The sequence below is a fragment of the Balaenoptera acutorostrata genome, chromosome 3, assembly GCF_949987535.1.
Source record: "Balaenoptera acutorostrata chromosome 3, mBalAcu1.1, whole genome shotgun sequence".
NCBI classification, from domain to species: Eukaryota; Metazoa; Chordata; class Mammalia; order Artiodactyla; family Balaenopteridae; genus Balaenoptera; species Balaenoptera acutorostrata.
Genome location: NC_080066.1, coordinates 167,033,140 through 167,051,533, shown reverse-complemented (window position 1 = coordinate 167,051,533; position 18,394 = coordinate 167,033,140). Strand labels below are relative to the sequence as shown.

General features: G+C 43.7%; 1 protein-coding gene across 23 annotated transcripts in view; it reads right to left on the bottom strand.

The window, feature by feature from the left end:
• Positions 1 to 9,328, bottom strand: part of LOC130707493 (forkhead box protein N3-like) — a 336,087-nt gene extending 326,759 nt beyond the window's left edge. For all 23 annotated transcript variants that reach the window (XM_057542186.1, XM_057542190.1, XM_057542176.1 and 20 more), the window contains exon 1: positions 9,162 to 9,328. The gene's annotated coding sequence lies outside the window, so the exon portion shown is untranslated. The remainder of the gene's footprint in view (positions 1 to 9,161) is intronic.
• Positions 9,329 to 18,394: the final 9,066 nt, after the last annotated feature.

The window sequence follows — 18,394 nt, the reverse complement described above, 5'->3', positions numbered from 1 at the left end:
GGGAAGCTGGAAGGAATAAGGCAAGTTCAGGGATGAATGCACCCTGACCAGATCTGGGGTCATTTCGTGAGCACTAATGGGGACGGCCAGATTATAGAGGGTCTTGAAAGTTAGGCAGAGGAGGACAGACTCGGTAAGGAGGGTGAGGAGAGCAACAGGGAGCCCGCAGAGGTTCTTAGTAGATGAGGGACATAACACAACAATAACAATGTAAAAATAAAAATAGCTCCAATAATTTAAGTTGTAACTATGCGTCAGGCTGTCTGTCAAGGGTTTATCATTAGCTTTCACAAGCATCCTTTCAGGATTTCCACATTAATGAGTCTTATTTCACATTACTGAGCCTGAGGTTAAGGTCACACAGCTGTATGTAGGTTTGAAATCAAGAAGTCTAACTTCAAAGCTCATAACTTCCAGAGTGGTTTAGGGACAGAAATCTTCAGGAGGACAGAGGAAGGAAAGGGGCCAGGAGGGACAGAGCACCTCGGAGGTTCCCAGCAGTATTCTCAGAGTGAGGCACTAGAACTCAAGATGAGGAGATGACCAGGAGGTGGATTTCAAAGAAAGCAGCAAGGAGCCCTGGTGATAAATGAAATATCTGGCACGTAAAGCAAGTGGCTGTCCCAAGTTTCCCAACCTGGGAAACAAGGATAATGGTTGTAACAGAGAAAAACCAAACCAAAACAAAACATACACAACAAAATAAGTGCCCTTATTGAAAATTTCTGCCTGAATGCTTAAACTCAGAGCTTATGTCCTTCTCTTGTTCCCATTTCTCAGACCGAAAAACCACTTTCTCAGGATCTTCAATTTGAAGTTCAGAGGACCACTAAAAATGACTCTCGTAAAGCGTTCTCAGTTCCAAGACCGTGGAAGGAGCTGAGAAGTGGAGAGCATCGTAGAGGCTGACGGTGCCCGGCCCACGTCCCCTTCAGGCCTCACTACTCAGCGCCACCAGTCCGAGCTTCACCTCGACCAGAGGCATCAAGTCCCTCCCTGAGAACCTTGTCTGGCCGAAGCTCGCGCACCAACCTCAAGTGCTGGGAATCAGCGTCTCCCGAGAATCATCAACCAGTGCCTGGAAGCGACATGCTGGACACCAGCTCTCAGCGCGCCTAGGTTCCCCTCGCAGTGTAACCGGGGATGGGGGGGGAAAGGGGCGGGATGGGGGGGAAAAGGGGCGGAGTGGGGGGGAAGGGGGCGGGATGGGGGGGATAGACGAGTCTCCCACTCGCGCCCCCTACTGTTGTCTTCCTGGGATCATCTCCCAAGTAAACTACCCACCCTGCAATCCTCCTTGCACGGTCCGCTTATACCTGGAGAGAGGAACTCGGGGAGGGCGTCACTTCCACCTGTCGACATCAGCTTATAATATAAACTTCAATAGGGCCGAATTTGGGGATACATACAGTTTAAGAAGCCAGTCAGAGTTAGCTGGTTTAAGAAGACAGCTGGTTGGCTGTGCCGGTGATTTCTTCCCCTTTAGTTCCCTATCACAGGGCACAGTTGCTTATATGCCATAGGCACGCAATAACTGTTCATTGAATGAATGGGTGGATGATTCGTTCCCCAAAATTGGTGCATATGTATCTTGAACACGTCCCTAGATCAATTCCTTAAAATGATTTCACATGTGAGATCTGTGAAAGTACACGTGTGAAATATGAATTAGTTCCATTCAAGTGCTGATCATTTACCTGAAGTCTTCCAGAGAATTAGAAAGTGCCAGGCACCTGCATCACTGAAAATGTCCACATCGGTTCCATTGCTAGTTCCAACCGGTCACATACATACCAGGCATAGTGGGGTGCCCAGGTGAAGATTTAACTTGTCATTTTCCCCTTTGCCAGAAAGAGAGCAGAGCTCCTTGCTTAGATGAGAAAGTCAGACTAACCCAGTTTTACTTGGTCTATATAAACCCATGTGGAGTTTGTTTGATTTACAGGTAAGGGGATCTCAAGAAAGAGATACCCAACAGCCTCCTAATCTGACAACTTAAGCCACTTGTTTTTTATTCCGAAAAAAATAAAGGAGATATCATTGAATTTGCATCTCTGAGTTTGTTCAGCAGTTCATATGAATTATAAAGAGAACATTGTCTAGGAAATCTGTTTTCTGGATGCCACCAACAGAAATTCTAAGTGTAATATTTGGGTAATTAAAGAAAATCATATCCCTGTGGTAAGAGCCTTTTGTTTACCAACTAGGTGAATGTGCTCACGGATGCATGAAGGGAAATTCAAAAGATGAAGCTGGCGACTTCCCTGGTGGCGCAGTGGTTAAGAATCCGCCTGCCAATGCAGGGGACACAGGTTCGATCCCTGCTCCGGGAAGATCCCACATGCCACGGAGCAACTAAGCCTGTGCGCCACAACTACTGAGCCTGTGTGCCTAGAGCCCGTGCTCTGCAACAAGAGAAGCCACCACAATGACAAAGCCCACGCACTGCAGCAAAGAGTAGCCCCCGCTCGCCGCAATTAGAGAAAGCCCACGCACAGCAACGAAGACCCAATGCAGCCAAAAATTAATTAATTAAAACAATTCATTCAAAGAAAGAAAAGATGAAGATAAATTAAGGAAGGTAAGCTCTGACCAGGGAACTAAAAGGTTCCTCCCATCACTAATGGTCAAACATGGGAATACAGAATGTCAAGAAGCAAAACCCTACTTCTTGCCAAAATCACAATATTTTTCCCACCCCTTGCAATTTTTCCCAGGAGGAGACTCCATTTCAAGCATAGACGGGGGAGTTATCAACCCTGGAACAGAAACAGAGGAGCAGTTGTAAGGTAGCCAGTGGGACGGAAAACGACTGGAACTTGGAGTCAGGGGGCCTGAGGGTGAGAACTAGTTGTACCAAAGAGTGTGCGGCCTGGAAACATAGTTACCTCAGTTTCTTCATCTGTGAAGGGACATTACTGCATATTATCATTACTGCATATTATCATTATTTATTAGTAGTAGTAGTAATGTTATATTAATACTAGATTATTATAATAATTAATAGGGGCAGCACCTGATAAATGAAAACCCCTTATCAGTTTGATGTGATTTTTCTATATTACCCAATATTGCCAAACTTACCATGAGCAACTTATTTCTTTTCCGAGAGACCATTCTAAATGCTAAATCCAATTCCATGACACAATATGACTGTCTTAATTTAGAGACCTTATTAACTAGTCATTAAATGGTAACTGTTTTCATTTTACAGGCTGCAAAAATGTTAAGTTTGCCGAATTAGGACATTTCAGACTTTAAAGAGAAATCTGAGGTTATCTAAAATCTAACCTTGTATAATATTCTAAAATCACCTCTTCCAGCAGGACTTGCTACTGTCTGAATCTTAAGAAAGCGACATCTGCAAAGGTAGCGGAGACACTCTGTGTAATATTTGGAGTCCTCCATTAACAACTTCAGCAAGGTCCTGGTAACTGGACAGCATCCTTGAGTTCCAAAGCAAAGTCCCCAAGAACATCGGAGTATAAATGCTCACTCAAGGAGAGTCACTGGTCTATTATGATGAATACGCCTTGGAACAGCTCCATTGGTTTTCTATGGCTGCACACACTCATTCTTCTTTGAAATGCAGGTGGGAGGAGGAATAAGATCGCTTTAAACAGCCTGAACATGAAAAGCTTTATTCAACCCAATTCAACAAACAAAAGTTAACCACAGTCATTTTCATCCACTACCACGGCCAACTATTTTGTGCTTATACTAGTTTTATCTTTCTAGAGGAAATATTTTCTTTAAAAAAAGAAAAAGTGCCGGCACAAATTGTTGGAAGATCTGTGGCTTCCCAGAATATTGATTATTTTAATCGCCATCTCTGACCCACACAGGTACTAGAAACATGGCAAGCACAGTGGAAGTAATAGGAGCATGCAGACAGGGGGCTGTCCTTTCTACTTCTATAAACTCCCCAACTGTGTAGCCTCCAAGAAACAATGCAAGGAGGTTTGCTGTGACCCTAAGAAGCACAATGCTAATGATACCGTTTGCGTGAAGTCTCTGCTGCTTGCTCCTTTTTTCTGTAACCGAGCATATGTGAATCAAGGGGCTGTGAAAATTAGGAGTGGAAGTGAAGGGGATCCCTCTGTCCGCCACCCCTAGAAATCTTAATATTTATGGCCTCTGGGATGTAAAAAAGGGGAACTGAACTCAATCCCAATACTGCCATTTCAGTAAATCTCAGAATAGAAGAGATAATCTGAATATGTTTGATGATATTCAAATATCATCCATGTGTTATCATTTTACTCAACACTCAAAACACTACCGCGTCTGCCAAGCAGATTATATAGCTTGGCAAACTTTCATTTCATGAATGACACTTAATATGAAATAATTTTCACTGACAGATAGAGTAACAGTGATGTAACAGATCCTGAGGTGGTACTAGAATAAATCCACACATTCCAGGACAATGATAACCGACTAATCTCAAACACCTCCACATGATGTTCCTGTAACTTATGAGGAAAGGGGGCCCTTTAAAAACGTCCTTTCCTGGGGATATACATATATGTATAGCTGATTCACTTTGTTATAAAGCAGAAACTAACACACCACTGTAAAGCAATTATACTCCAATAAAGATGTAAAAAAAAAGTCCTTTCCCCTTCCCTTATTACAGATGGAACCAGGGCTCTTTCATACTTATAGCCAGTCCAACCTAGCGCTATATACAGAATGGCTTATTAGAGCCCATTGTCTGCCATTCCTTTTTCCTCCTCTGCGCGCAAGTGCCCTCTTAAATTGTCAAGGCAAAAGTTCTCTCTTCAGCTCAGAAGTTCCAGGACTCTGCAAGCAATTCCCTCGGGGTCTTCCTTAGAGAATATTTGGGGCACTTTAAAAGCAGTGGTTTTCAAACAGTTCACAGGTCCTAGGGTGTGCCCCAGGCACAGCCCAGGAGAAAAGAGCAGATTCTGGGTTCCTGGCTCTCGGTTCCCCCAGAGCAGCTCTGTTTTTATCCCACTCATATATTAGGGTCCTGCATAAGACTCCATTTGGTGCTAAATGTAAAACCAAAATGATGTCTTCAAAAATGTGTGAAAACCATCACAACAAATGGTGCCCTCTCTTAGGCTCTCTTAACCCCCTCCCCAGGCTGTTCCCTTCAAACGGAGGTTTCTGTACCTATTTTCCTTTAAAGAACCTCACCCTGTTTCCTCTTCCAAAATTTGAAACATACATGAATTGAAACTATTAAATATATTTATTTATAATATTCAAAAAGTAATCCAGAGTTTTGCACAATAAATGTTTTCAAGGTTATGATTCGTTTTTCTCATACGGACTCCAGCCTGGCTTTAGCTATAGCCCCTCCCCAAATTCCAACTCTCCCCCACTCCATCAGCAAAGGAGGCATACACCTGACATTTAATCTTTATGGATTTTACTGTTACAAGCCAAGAGAAGAATGAAGCTGCCTCTTTCCCTTTACCTCTCCACAAAACTGGCATTTGGTTGGTATTCTGGGCTAATTATTAGAAATCTGGCATCATCGTCAAAAAACGCCAACTTCAGTCAATGTCTATATATCTGACAACTGAAAATGAATTGGAATTTTATTGAACATCTTGTTAATGTGTGTTGGTCAAATAAGTTGTATATAGCAGTATAATGACCAATGTTTCTAATCTCAGAGTCAAAAATAAATGAACAGAAAAGCCAAAGATTTGGAGTAATTTAATTGTACTCCTCAAAAGTCCATTTAAAAATGAACTGTTCTGAGCAAACTATTTGACAGACAATGGAGCATGAAGGCAGATTCTAGAAACTAACAAATCCCATTCATTTCCTTCAGTTTGTAAAAACAAGCAACTGACATGTTTCCTGCCAATGAACATAGTTGAAAGATAAGAAAGCTCCCTACAGGAAATCCTTTGCTAAAAGAGAACAGTTGTGCCACTAAGCTTAACCTTTTTCACCAAATCTCAATCAGTTAAATATTTGACAAGACGGGATCATGAAGTACATGCTAAATCACCCCAATGATGCTATATTGCTTCTAACGTCTGTATTTCCTATGGCATAGATGCAGGATATTAAATAAATATTACAGTATAGTTAGGATTCTTTCCACCTCCTCTCCCCTGCCACCATGCAATTAGTTGATGAAAACAAGGGAAATTTTCTGCTTTTTAAAAAGACCAAAGTGTTAGTTAAGTGAGATGTAAAATTGACCATTTTCAGTTAAGATTAAGCAATACCATGCTATAAGTCAGCACGATTGTAAGAAGGAAATTTCTAAATGAATATCAAGCACTTCAAATTTAAAGACTACCATTGACAAGATTAGAAAAATAAAAGAAATGCACCGGTTTTATATTTACAAGCTTCAATGTTGATCCTCAAATTCAAAATTTAGCCTCCTCAGTTATTTTTCGCTTAGCAAAGTGAAAGGGGGAGATCTCCAAACTTTTCTTTCTTTACTCTCCTCACTAAAACCACTACCAAGATATTGAAAATATTTGCAACCTTGAGTTGGGGAACCTCTCAATTATCCTAAAAACTAAAGCACTCTTCTCCATCCACAGAAGAAGAGGAAACTTTTCTAAGTTAACCAAAATAATAATAATTGCAGTTTTGAAAGAGCCCTTATTTCTGTTTAGGATTATCCTTTCCCTGCTTCGCTACTAAGAACACCCTTCCTTATACTTCCCAAAGCACCAGACAGAGTCTTCATCTATCCTGTACAGGCAGCCTTAGAGCAAAGCTCCAAAATGCCACAGTTCTTCAAATTCAATTGCAACAGTTCAAGTTAGAAGCCTCTTGCAAACAGAAACTCTTCATTATACCGTCCCCAAATGACTCTTCAGCCACAGGTAACAGCCTAGTCTTTACAGCTCCACAAAGAGTGTTGTTCTAACAGTAGACATACAAATCAGTTCGCTTCCACAATTAAGTGATCAAATACATTCTTCTTAGCCTTCCCTGGCGCAACTCCGAGGTAGCAAAATGCAAACTAAGCACGCGTGCTCATCCTTGCTTTAAGCCCTTTTCCTCACATCTTTTCAGTAAAAATACAGTTACGAAATCCAGGAGACTGCATTTTTGGTTGTTGTTGTAAAATGACCTTGATTTGACAGGCACGGTCTCAGGTTTCAACAGATGCTGTGGGAAAGCTTACAGAAGGCAACATGTTCTCCAGGCATCTGTGATGACATGCAGGTTTTGTTTTTTTGTTTTTTAAATGGTGGTTATGGTAGTGTACGTGTGTTGGAGGGGGTAACTCGTCTCAGTTTCCATGACAACCATGTCTCTACTCATCGGTTGTTAGATACCATCCACTTCCTGTGTCTAAATTTTTAAGCCAATCAGAAAAGTGTTTATACATTTAACAACTTCTGGGACGGTGCTTCTTTAATTAGGGTGTTTTAAGGCTCAAATGGAGTTGTCCACCGGCCTTATATTTTTCCTCTTAAGTAGAACATTTCACAATATTTACCAACTCATTCTTTTAAGGTGAAGAATGCCCCTTTTTTTTTTTAACTTGAAATGCATTCTCCTCAAACCAGATGCCACAATTTCTTATAACAGTGTGCAAGCTGATTTTGATTGTTGGCTCTTCGTGGCCTTTTTCTTTCACTGTTAACAGACTTAAATTTAGTGCATGATACATGCTAATAAGGCACAAGACACTTACATTATCAAAATAAAGATACAGTTAAGCACCGTCTGCTGACAGTGATATTTAAGTCTTCAGATCAAAAAAAAAAAAAAAACAGGAAAAATTATTCTAAGTTGAACAACTTTGCATTCTATAACTCCCAAGCAGAAACCATTGAGAACGTATTGTAAAGTGATATGTCTATAAAAGCTGATGTCTGCAAAGAAATTTGTCACCAGAATGGCCTACTTTCTTTGGATAGAAGCAACAACAAAAAATTAAACACAAAGGTATCTCAAGCAAACTGCACCCAAATTAAAAATCAGCCTTGCAGAAATCTGGGCACGAGAAGGCTACTCTGAAATTACAGCATGATGTTCAAAGAAGGTTTTGGGTGACTGTTTCCCTAAGTCTTCACTGAACTGACCAATCAGTGTGAGAGCAGAGTGGGCTGGAGTCATTTGTGCAGTCTTCCGAGCTCTCTGAGCTGCTCTCCCCTCTCTAAGGCAGCGCTGGCGATCAATGAAAAACAGGGAACAAAAGGAATATAACAGGATGTCTCCTTAGCTAAGGAAAATGATTCCCTTTTTCCTCAATGAGCCAGCCGCACCCTGCCCACAACAGCTCCACATGGGAGCTCCCAGCAGACCAGACCTTTCGGCTGAAGCACATTTTACATGTGCAAATCATGTGTCCCAACTGCTGGCAAATGTGTCACCTTAAGCATATCCTGTGACAGAGGGCTCCCCGAGCCCAACCAACTGAAACTAATAAATTAAATAAATTAATAATCCCTCCATTAAAAGCTGCCAAGAAAGACTGTGTTTCCCTTTCCCAAATGTCAAATCCGAGAGTATAAACAAAGCATGAAAAATAGTCTCTTCAGCCTCCCCAGCCAGTAATCATGGTTTTCTCCTCAAAACCAGGTTTCTCCAAAAAGAGAAATATACTGACTGCCCTCAAAGGAAACTCTCATCTGTATATGTCATATCAGGATAACCAGTTACAGTATTTGAAAAGAGGTTTAAACTGCCCACAGATTTGACACTGTTTATAATTGATAGCAAAACACTTGCGACAGCAATGCTGTAAACTCTGCCCGAGCCAAACTCCACATTTAACACGTTAGTTCCTTGAAAATAAAAGTAATGCCTGGGGAGCCCACAAAAGTAAAGACCTAGGAAGTAATTAACAGAATTACATCAATTATTTCATAATTTTTAAAAATTATCCATTTGTCTGCTATTTTAAAAAAAAATTTTTAAACTACTATCCACAAATTCCTGAGAAACTTTTTTTTTTTTAATGAACTTACTTTTGAGACAAAACTAATGAAAATATGCAACTTGCCAGCCCTGAATCTCTCCCATTCGGACTGCATGCTATAAATCAATCTGAAACCAGGTGGAAATACGGGGGCGGACACCTTAAAAAATCAAAGGGTGCCCCAAAATGCAGCAGCCTGAACTGTGAGGGCTTCTCGTGACAATGCTGAACCAGAGCAGAAGGTCAGGAGGCAGGAAATGAGCCCCATTTTCGTTACCTTCGATCGCCTGCCCCCCCTGCTGCTTCTTGCGGCCGCATTGGGGGGCTGCGGCGGCGCTGGACTCGCGGGTGGCCCCGCCGCCGGGTCGCGCCGTCTCCCGGCAGAGCTGCAGCCGATCGCGGCCGGAACCCCGGCTCCAGCCCCGGCGCCCGCCCGGGGTCGGCGGCGCGGCTCCCACCCGGGCCCGGAGCCCTGCTGGGTCCTAGTGCGCGCCGCGCGCCCGCCGGCGGCCAGGTCTGCAGCCCGCACTTACGGCAGGCGGCTCGCGAGCACCGTGGTTCCCCGGGAAAACCGAAAACCCCGTCGTTCCCTTTCAAAATCAGACACGGTAGGTGCGGATGAGCTGGAGCTTAATGTCAAATCCCGGCCTAAGATGTTAAAAGAAAAACATTGGCGACAACTGAACTCATTGAAGGCGGATATTAACATCTGTAGCCCCAGTGTAAAGCGTAGGGCAGTAACTGGTTTCCGTAGGTTCGCCCGGTGCACTTGTGATATTGTACATTCACAGACGGTAAGAGAGAGTGCGGGATCAGTAATGATAGGTTTCGAAGATATAACGGCGCCCCCGCGAAAAAAAAGGTTGAAAATTGTGTGTTTAAAACGATGTTTTAAACAGTTTTCCAATGATTTTTTTTTTCCTAACACGTCCTTCTGCATTTTGCTTTCTCTTACTTTATCATATGCTATTTTAAATAACAAAGGCCCATATGGCAAAACACGTAGTCATTTGATTTTCAAAAGACCTCAAAAATTGCATCAGAATATGCACTCATGTATCTCCTAAGAAATCAACGAGCAAGAATTAATGGTGGCATATGGTGTGCTTCATGGAGAAAACTGAATTACAAGTTAAAACAAAGGCAAAAATTCACAAATTCAGTAAACTGAAAGTAAATTATGACCCTAGATATATACACAAATCAGCTTATGTACAATTAGGGGAAATGTAAGTTCTAGATTTCTCTAACTGCGGAAAGTGGGTTACATGAAGAGGTTCCCCTCAGTTGCCCCCAAAAGGGCTTTCAGCGCCCTCTCAGCACATTCGTTTACTACAGCCCACCTGGAAGGCAACTTTTAAACTTGCAAGTGCTCATTTAAGAGGACAATTCTATTAGCTCTTAATTCAAAATAAAAGTGCTTTAGTTTGAAAAGCCTGTTTGAAAGGCTTCAAGACTGGGAGCTTTCTTTCAGTCTTTGATATCACCAAGTTTGAAGGTCACAATTCTGTAAAACTGCTAATAACAATGGCGCTGTGGTTTGACACCAAAAGGAAAATCAAATGTGTGTTTTCTGAGTTCTATTTTCGGAGCTCAAAAAGTCCCTTTGAAAATTACTCTTGCCCTCCTCCTTCCCAATTATAGCTAAATAAATGTAATGGAAGATTTTTAGTATTAATTAAACATCAAAGGCACCTTTCCTGCTGCCTGATGTCCACGCAAAGAACCAGTTGTAGTATGTTACACTTGTCGATCTTCAAAGCCCTCGCACAGACATCTCATGTGATCTTTACCATACTTCTGTGATAAAACAGACACTATAATCCCCGATTTTCAAACGAGAAAGTGAAGGTCCCGAAGGGTACAGTGACTTGTCCAAAATCACACAGCTGGTCCCCAGAGCAGCTGGGATCCCCAACTCAGATTGCAACATCTCCAACAGACTCCTGCTTTTTCAAGTGCCCACCTGGCCTCCCAACTGTTTCTCTACAAATACTATGGAAAATGAAGTATCCAAAACAAAAACTCAGTTATGTTCCTGTAGTCATCATTTCTTACCTGTTTTAGAGCAGCGATTTACCAGACTGGAAATAAGAGGCTAGTTGCAAAAGTTTTAGTCTCTGCTAAATGAGAAAGCTGGCTGGTCGGACTTCTGTCCTGTGGCTGTCCGGGGCACCCTGGCAGACTGAAAACTTGAAACTCTGGGGCTAAGCAATGTCCCTGTCACCTATACACCTTTTTATTCTTTATCAGAGACTGGAAACTGACTCCACTTGACACATGGAGGAGAGAGGTTTTTCTCAAGTGGAACTTGGTTTTCTATGTGCAGACTCAGCACTGAAAGTCCACAAGAAGCCTAAAACCTCAAAAGTTTCAGATACCTGGTGGCCTGTTCATGAGATCCAGGGCATCCGTGCCCAGACCTGGTGACAATCGAGGCGTTACTTCTCAGCCCTCCTGCACCCCTGGGAAAGTCACCAGTCAGTTCTGTTTGTGGCATTCCACTTCCTCTTCTCCTCTGCCGAGAGGAAATGTAACTTCTCTGATGATGTGTCCCAAACCAGCTAAATACCGGCCAGGTGAGGGCTGGGTGACGTTTAACTGAAAAGACAGAAATATCTGATTCTTAAAAATGATTCATTCCTTTTCGTGGGCAGCTCATAAGGAAGAGTCTGGGCGTGGCAGTGTCCTCAAAAGATGTGGACGACCTTCCTGGGGAACCACTTGGAAGGATTAATGCAAAACTTACGTGGTGAATTCATGTGATTCCTTTGTTGAAAACTGGTCTAATTATAATCACACCATCCACTGTGGCCTTCAAATGTTGTAAATGCTAGGCTGAAAGTCATCTTAGCACCAATAGAAGGTGATGAGAAGCTGAAAAGAAGAGCTGGTGGTGAGCAATTCCTCAAAGCAAGAGTGCACCAGAAGAGGGACTGGTCAGAAGAAACCATCATTCATTCATTCATTCATTCATTCTGTACACCTCAAACTTTGAAAACCTAATGTTTTCATGTTTAATGTAAGCAAGGTACTGTTCTAGGCTCTGGGTATAAAAACTAAATAATGCATTATACGGAGCCCTCAGACAGGCCAACAGTTGCAGAGCGGTGGTGGAAGTACTGCAGTAAAACCATGTTACAGGGACTGTGTGTTCAAACACCAGTGGTTCCAGTCCTGGGCCAGTTTGACTTTAGAGCCATTCTCAGCCTTGCCTCTGCTCTGTTTTGCTAGGAGCTGACTCGTGCAGGCCAAGGTTTACAGAATCCTGGATCGGTTGGCTAATAGCTGGATATGGCCCATGAGAGGCATTGGAGGGAAAGAGGAGGGTGGGAGGAAAGGAGAGGCCAGAGAATTTCTTCACCTCCCTCTTGCCTGTGACAGCATCTCCAGCCATGACTGCATCTAGCTGAGGCTTCTGCCAGGTGACCCCAGCCCTTGGCTCAGGTAACACCGTCACTTCCTGTTAACTCTCCAGCTTAGTGATATTAATGGCTTTCTGCTAAAATTAGTTGCTGGGTAACTTCACCTTCCTCTGTTTGCATCTCACATCCTCCATCATCTGTGGAGCAATCCCCTGCATTAAATTCCTTCTGTGCACATCAGCAAATCCCAGTGGAAGGGCAACTTACAAAATACCTGAGCAGTACCCCTCAAAAGTATCAAGGTCATTAAAAACCAGGAAATGGGGGCTTCCCTGGTGGCACAGTGGTTGAGAATCTGCCTGCCAATGCAGGGGACACGGGTTCGAGCCCTGGTCCGGGAAGATCCCACATGCCACGGAGCAACTGGGCCCGTGAGCCACAGTTACTGAGCCTGCGCGTCTGGAGCCTGTGCTCCACAATAACAGAGGCCGCGATAGTGAGAGTCCCACACACCGCAATGAAGAGTGGCCCCCGCTTGCCACAACTAGAGAAAGCCCTCGCACAGAAACGAAGACACAACACAGCCATAAATTAATTAATTAATTAATTTTTAAAAAAAAACAGGAAATGCTGAGAAACTATTACAGCAAAGAGGAGCTTTAAGGAGACATGACAATTAAATGTATTGTGGTGTGCTGGATGGGATCCTGGGACAGAAAAAGGACATCAGGTAAAAACTAAGGAAACTTAATCAAGTATGGATTTTAGCTGGTAGTACTCTATCAATATTGGTTCCTTGATTATAACAAATGTACCATACATTAACGTATAAGATGTTCGTAATAGGGGAAAGTAGGTGTGAGGTAGGTGGGAACTCTCTGTACTATCTTCTCAATTTTTCTGTAAATTTAAAACTGTTACTTTTAAAAAGTGTATTTAAAAAAAATTCTTCGTGGTAAACATTTGAAGTGGTTTTGTTTCCCTACTACAGAAACCCCACTGCCTCCCTTCCCGAGCAGGGGCTAGGTCTGATCCAGCAGGTCTAGGGCTTTTTTACAGGGAACTAAAACAGGGGGTTTCATGGTCAAGACATCAAGACATCCCAGCAAGGGATCAAGCAGCTCTGGGAAGCCAGGAAAAAACCTGAATCTGAAGCCAGAATGTGGTCTGGGCAAGGATGATGAGAGGCGGGAGATGGCTGTGAGTGAGGAAAGCAAGACAGCCAGCCTGGGTGTGGAGCCAGGGGCCAGGGTGATGGCTGAGAAGGGAGGCTGCTTGAAAGACTATGGGGTGGGGGAAGGGCTGGCCCCGGCCTCTCTAGGTGAACAGAGAGAAGAGGAAGAGGGGAGGAGGGGCATGAGGAGGAAGAGGGGGAAAGGAAGAACAATAATAATAGCAACTAAGAGTCACTGAGTCATTTTACCTGCATTTTCTCATTTCTAGTCCCTTATAAGCAGGGTACTATTTTTATTCCCATTTTACAGATGAACAAACTTGCCCCAAATTGCACAGATATTTAGGGGCAGAATAACAGCTCAAATACAAGTCTGTAGGACACCAAAAGAGGGTCAACAAGTCACTATGCTGGGCACCCTTGGTAGAAACCATGAAGTTGAGTCTTCAGGGACAAGTAGAGGTTAAGATGTGAGCAAGTGTGGGGAGAAGAAGGACTTCACGGAGGAGACATCCTAGGTGTGGGCAAGGGCATGGAGGGATGAGAAAGCCAGGCAGGTCAGAGAGCTGCATGGAGAGCAATGAGGCTAAAACAAAGGTTTCCAGTGAGGAAGTGCCTGTAGGTCCCACTGGAGATGCAGGCAAGGGCCAGTGACCACCCAGGTTTACACTTTATCTTGACTTGCACATGGCAAACACATTTATCTCCCTTAAGCCTTTGCTCAAATGTCCCCTTCTCAACGTCTCTTGAGCCTCCCCATCCTGCTGTACTTTTTTCCTTCTTCCCTTGTACTTACCCCTTACTAATTTACTTATTATTCATTGTTTGTCTCCCTCCACCACCAACCCCCATACGAATAAAAGTTCCACAAGGCCAGGAATCTGTGTTATTCAGTGATAATTTCCAAGAACACAAAACAGTGTCTGGCCCACAGGAGGTGCTCAATGATTTTTTTTTAAATGAATGAATGAATGAAGTTAGTAAATAAGAAAGTATTTGTATCAGCCAGGATACTTCAGAGAAACAGAACCAATAGGATGTGAAGATATATAGAAAGCAGTTTTTGTAAGGCATTGGCTCACATGATAATAGAGGCTAAGTCCCAAGATCTGCAGTCAGCAAGGAGAATCATTAGTGTGGTCTCGGTCTGAACAATGGCAGGCTCAAGACCCAGGAAGTGCAGATGTCTCAGTTGGAGTCTGACGGCAGGAAAGAACTGATGTCCCAGTTCAAGGCAGTCAGGCAGGAGGAGGTTCTCCTTACTCAACCCTTTTGTCCTATTCAGGCCTTCAACTGATTATATGAGGCCCACCCATGTTAGGGAGGGCAATCTGCTTTATTCAGTCTGCTGAGTCAAATATTAATCTCACCCAAAACACCACCACTGAAGTAACCAGATATCTGACCAAATACCTAGGTACCTCATGGCCCAGTTAAGTTGGTACATAAAATTCACAATCACAGTTTTGAAAGGGACTCAATCATTCTAGAACCTGTAAGGAGAATGATTTACAAGGGAGCAAGACAAAGGCAGGGAGACTCATAAGGAAGATATTATTATACTAGCTCAGGCAAGAATTGATGCAGACCTGCAGGAAGCCATCATTGGTAGCTCCAGATGACCCTTCTGTGACCCATGGGTGATATGTGATGTCACATACCAAAGGTATCACATAGACACAATGCCAGGAGGAATCAGTCAGAAGTGCAATGTCCAGAAAAGAACAAACTGGAAGACTATGGTGGGTCCTGAGCATTGAGAAGTCCCCTTGCGGCAGGCTGGGGACAAGAGCATCTTCTGGCCTCTTTAACGGCTCAGTTGGAGTCGACATAAGTGGGGGTGGCTACTTGGCTCTCCTTTTGGGGATTTTCCACTTCACTAGATGGTCCTGGTGTTGAATGGGAGCAGGCATCTTATAGTGTGACCATCATTCTCTGACTGTACGATTAGCCCCAGACTGGGCCCTTGCCCTCATGCCAGGCTGATCAGAGTCTTCTGGAATTTTCTAACTGAAGCCAGGGGAAGTGGGCTTCCTTCTGCTCTGGTTTCCAAGCTGTAGGGTGCTGCCTGCAGCCACATCCTCAGTTTGTGGGCTCAGGAGATGGGTCACAGCCCAACTATTAACCCAAGCAGGACATAAAAACATGATGAAAGCATAAAATAAACTTTGGATTCTCCAAACAGACCTTTCCCCCCTCTATCATCATAAACAGTTTAGAAGAGGCTGTATAGATAGCCACCGTTTAGATACACACAGAGATGCACAGAAATCCTCACTCAATTGGAAATTACGTCATAGCGCTAACTTTCTAGATACAGGTGATATCAGGTGATATTGAAAGGCAGATTTTCCACTTCCCTCTTTGGATGCTTTAAATTGCAGTGAAATGCCACCTGCCTTTGCCCTATGAGGTCACAAACCTTAACATCCTCCATGAAACCAATGGTGTCACCCTTCTACTAACACAAAGAGACTGTGCACTAGCACGTGACTCAGACTTCATTATCTTTACCCACCACTTTCTAAGGATTTAATGCCTCCCACAGGTGACAGCACTAAATCACTACTGTGAAGCCATGCTTGTCGAAAGGAATGAACAAACCTCACTTTGCTTCATTCATGTCTTTGATATTTATCACATTTCCTCCTTTATTGACCAAATCCGGTAATTTGCAGGTGGTCCTGCGTTGGCAGTAGTGATGGGCGGGTGGCATCCCCTTCTCTGTAGGACCAGTTAACAGAATTGGCTGCAATTCGTGTCCTCAGACCCATTTCCCTCAGCTCTGGCTCAGCCCTTGTGGAGTGATTTATCCCGGGGTCTGACTCCTGAGCAGAGCGCTGCCAGAAAGGGGCCGGCCTGGCTCCAGGCCAACCAGCTGGCTTCCGAGCTGAAGACTCTCGGTGTCTCCCCAGACCCGCTTTGTCTCCCTGGGCCTCGCTCTTTCAGCTGTCTCGCCTCAGGTAATCATCGACACTCTGCAGTTCCCCGGCTCTTTTTATCCCCTCATTTCAGATCACTTTACGCACGTTAATTAAGCCTTGAAACACCCAGGAAAGAAAAACCAAAGGCTCCCCGGGATGTTTGCACCCTGCTCCTCCTGGAGAGCAGGCCAGCAGGAGGGCAGCCCCCACTCACCCCGAGCAGGAAGGACCCTGTTCGTTAGAGCAGACAGGGTTGGGGCGAAGAGGGTTGCGCCAACTCCACACATCACAGAAAACCCCATTCACTTTACAGTCACGTGTCAGCATCACAGAACAACCTCCCACCTCGGGGTCACCCGCCACAGTTGATCCAGATGACCTTTGGAAGGTGGGTCCCAGGGAACACTCTGATTGAGAGGCAGTATCTGTATCACGCCTGTGATGAATGCCCTTCAGTCTGTACTGCAGTGGTGACGGTCACGGTCATGGGCTTTGGAATCAGAGAGGCCTTATTCCACACCACGGCCCTGCCACTTCCCACCTGAGCTCTCTTGCACACGTGGCTTGGAATCCTAAATCCCACTGTCCTAGTTGTAAAGAGGATATGATAGTATCCACCAAGCCCCCTCCTTGGTTTCCGAGGAGGATGAAATCAGATCATGAGTGCAAGATATTGGGGGCCAAAATTTAAAACATATTTATTTTTGGCACATAAAATGGTATATTTCGAAACCATCTCTCTATCTAATGCCAGTCCCTCTGAATTAATGTAGTTCTCTAGCTGTGTTGGAACCTTTAGCCTTTATCTCAAATTAGCACTGAAGTCTCTCATTGACAAGAAATGGTGCGGGAATCCAAATGAAGTCTGTAGTTGAGTTGACAGCTTATACCATATTCAGTGTCTTAGTTTTGATAAATGTATCATGGTTATTTACAATATTGACATTCCAGGAAGCTGGGTGCGTGGTATACTGGAACTCTTTCTTTCTTTGCGACAAATGCTCATCTGACAACAACAGTAATGTTATTAAAATGCATCAAAATCAGTAACAGTCACACATAGGTCTAATACTTCACCTATACTTTTAGTATACTATAGTAAAATATCTCCTTAGGGTTCAAAAACATGCCAAGTTCTTTCGTTACCAAAAGGAGAGGCAATTTAATGTTATCTCTAGCTGTTACCACCACCAAGAGAAATTCCTTGAGTTTCCAGTGTCTGCAAGGCACACCATACTGTACGTTAAAACTGCAAACATTACGGTCAGGAAAAAAACGCTGCCTGCGTGGAAGTCATTTTAAGGTAGCTGTTCAGATGTAAGATATTTGATAACTTTACCATTTAAGTCCCCAGTGCTTCCCTTATTTCACAGAAAATGGATGACTTGCCAGTCAACCAGCTCCACGCTTTCCCTTCCAGTAGGCAGTGACTATGAAGAACAATCTTGTCAAATAACACCGTAGATTATACTGCTTGCCACCCTGAGCACAGTTTTTGAGATGTTCATCTTAAAATGCTGAGATCTTTTCTCTCTCTCACTTAAAGGAGACCAGAGGCTTTACATACTTTTATTTCCTTATTTCTTGTACCATGCACATTGTGAGATACTCATGGGGGTCAGAAGGAGGTTAGCCACAGGCGGATGGTGAGTTTTGTTCACGGCTTTGACGTAGGTCCCATGAAAGAATGTGAATATCCTGTGGCCACATTACAACAGGTTCAGGAGAAGAGCCACTGCTTTAAAATGTGAAGATATATATGCCATCAGGTTGCCCAGCTCTCTAGGCTATTAGGAATCCGTGAAGGGTGACTCTCTCCTGCACATATGTTGGCAAAGCATCTCATAATTGAAAGTGCTGTTGGCACCTACTATGTGCAGGGCATTGGGCTGGGTCTGGACCCATAGAGTAGATGAAGACATGGTCCCGGTTCTCAAGTGCAAGAATGACACTTGTCACTGTTTTTAGTTGCCCAGGATGTGACCTCCTTCCTGTGCTTGGGGGAATCCCCAACCTCGGGAGTCAAAGCCACCTCCCGCTAAAGACC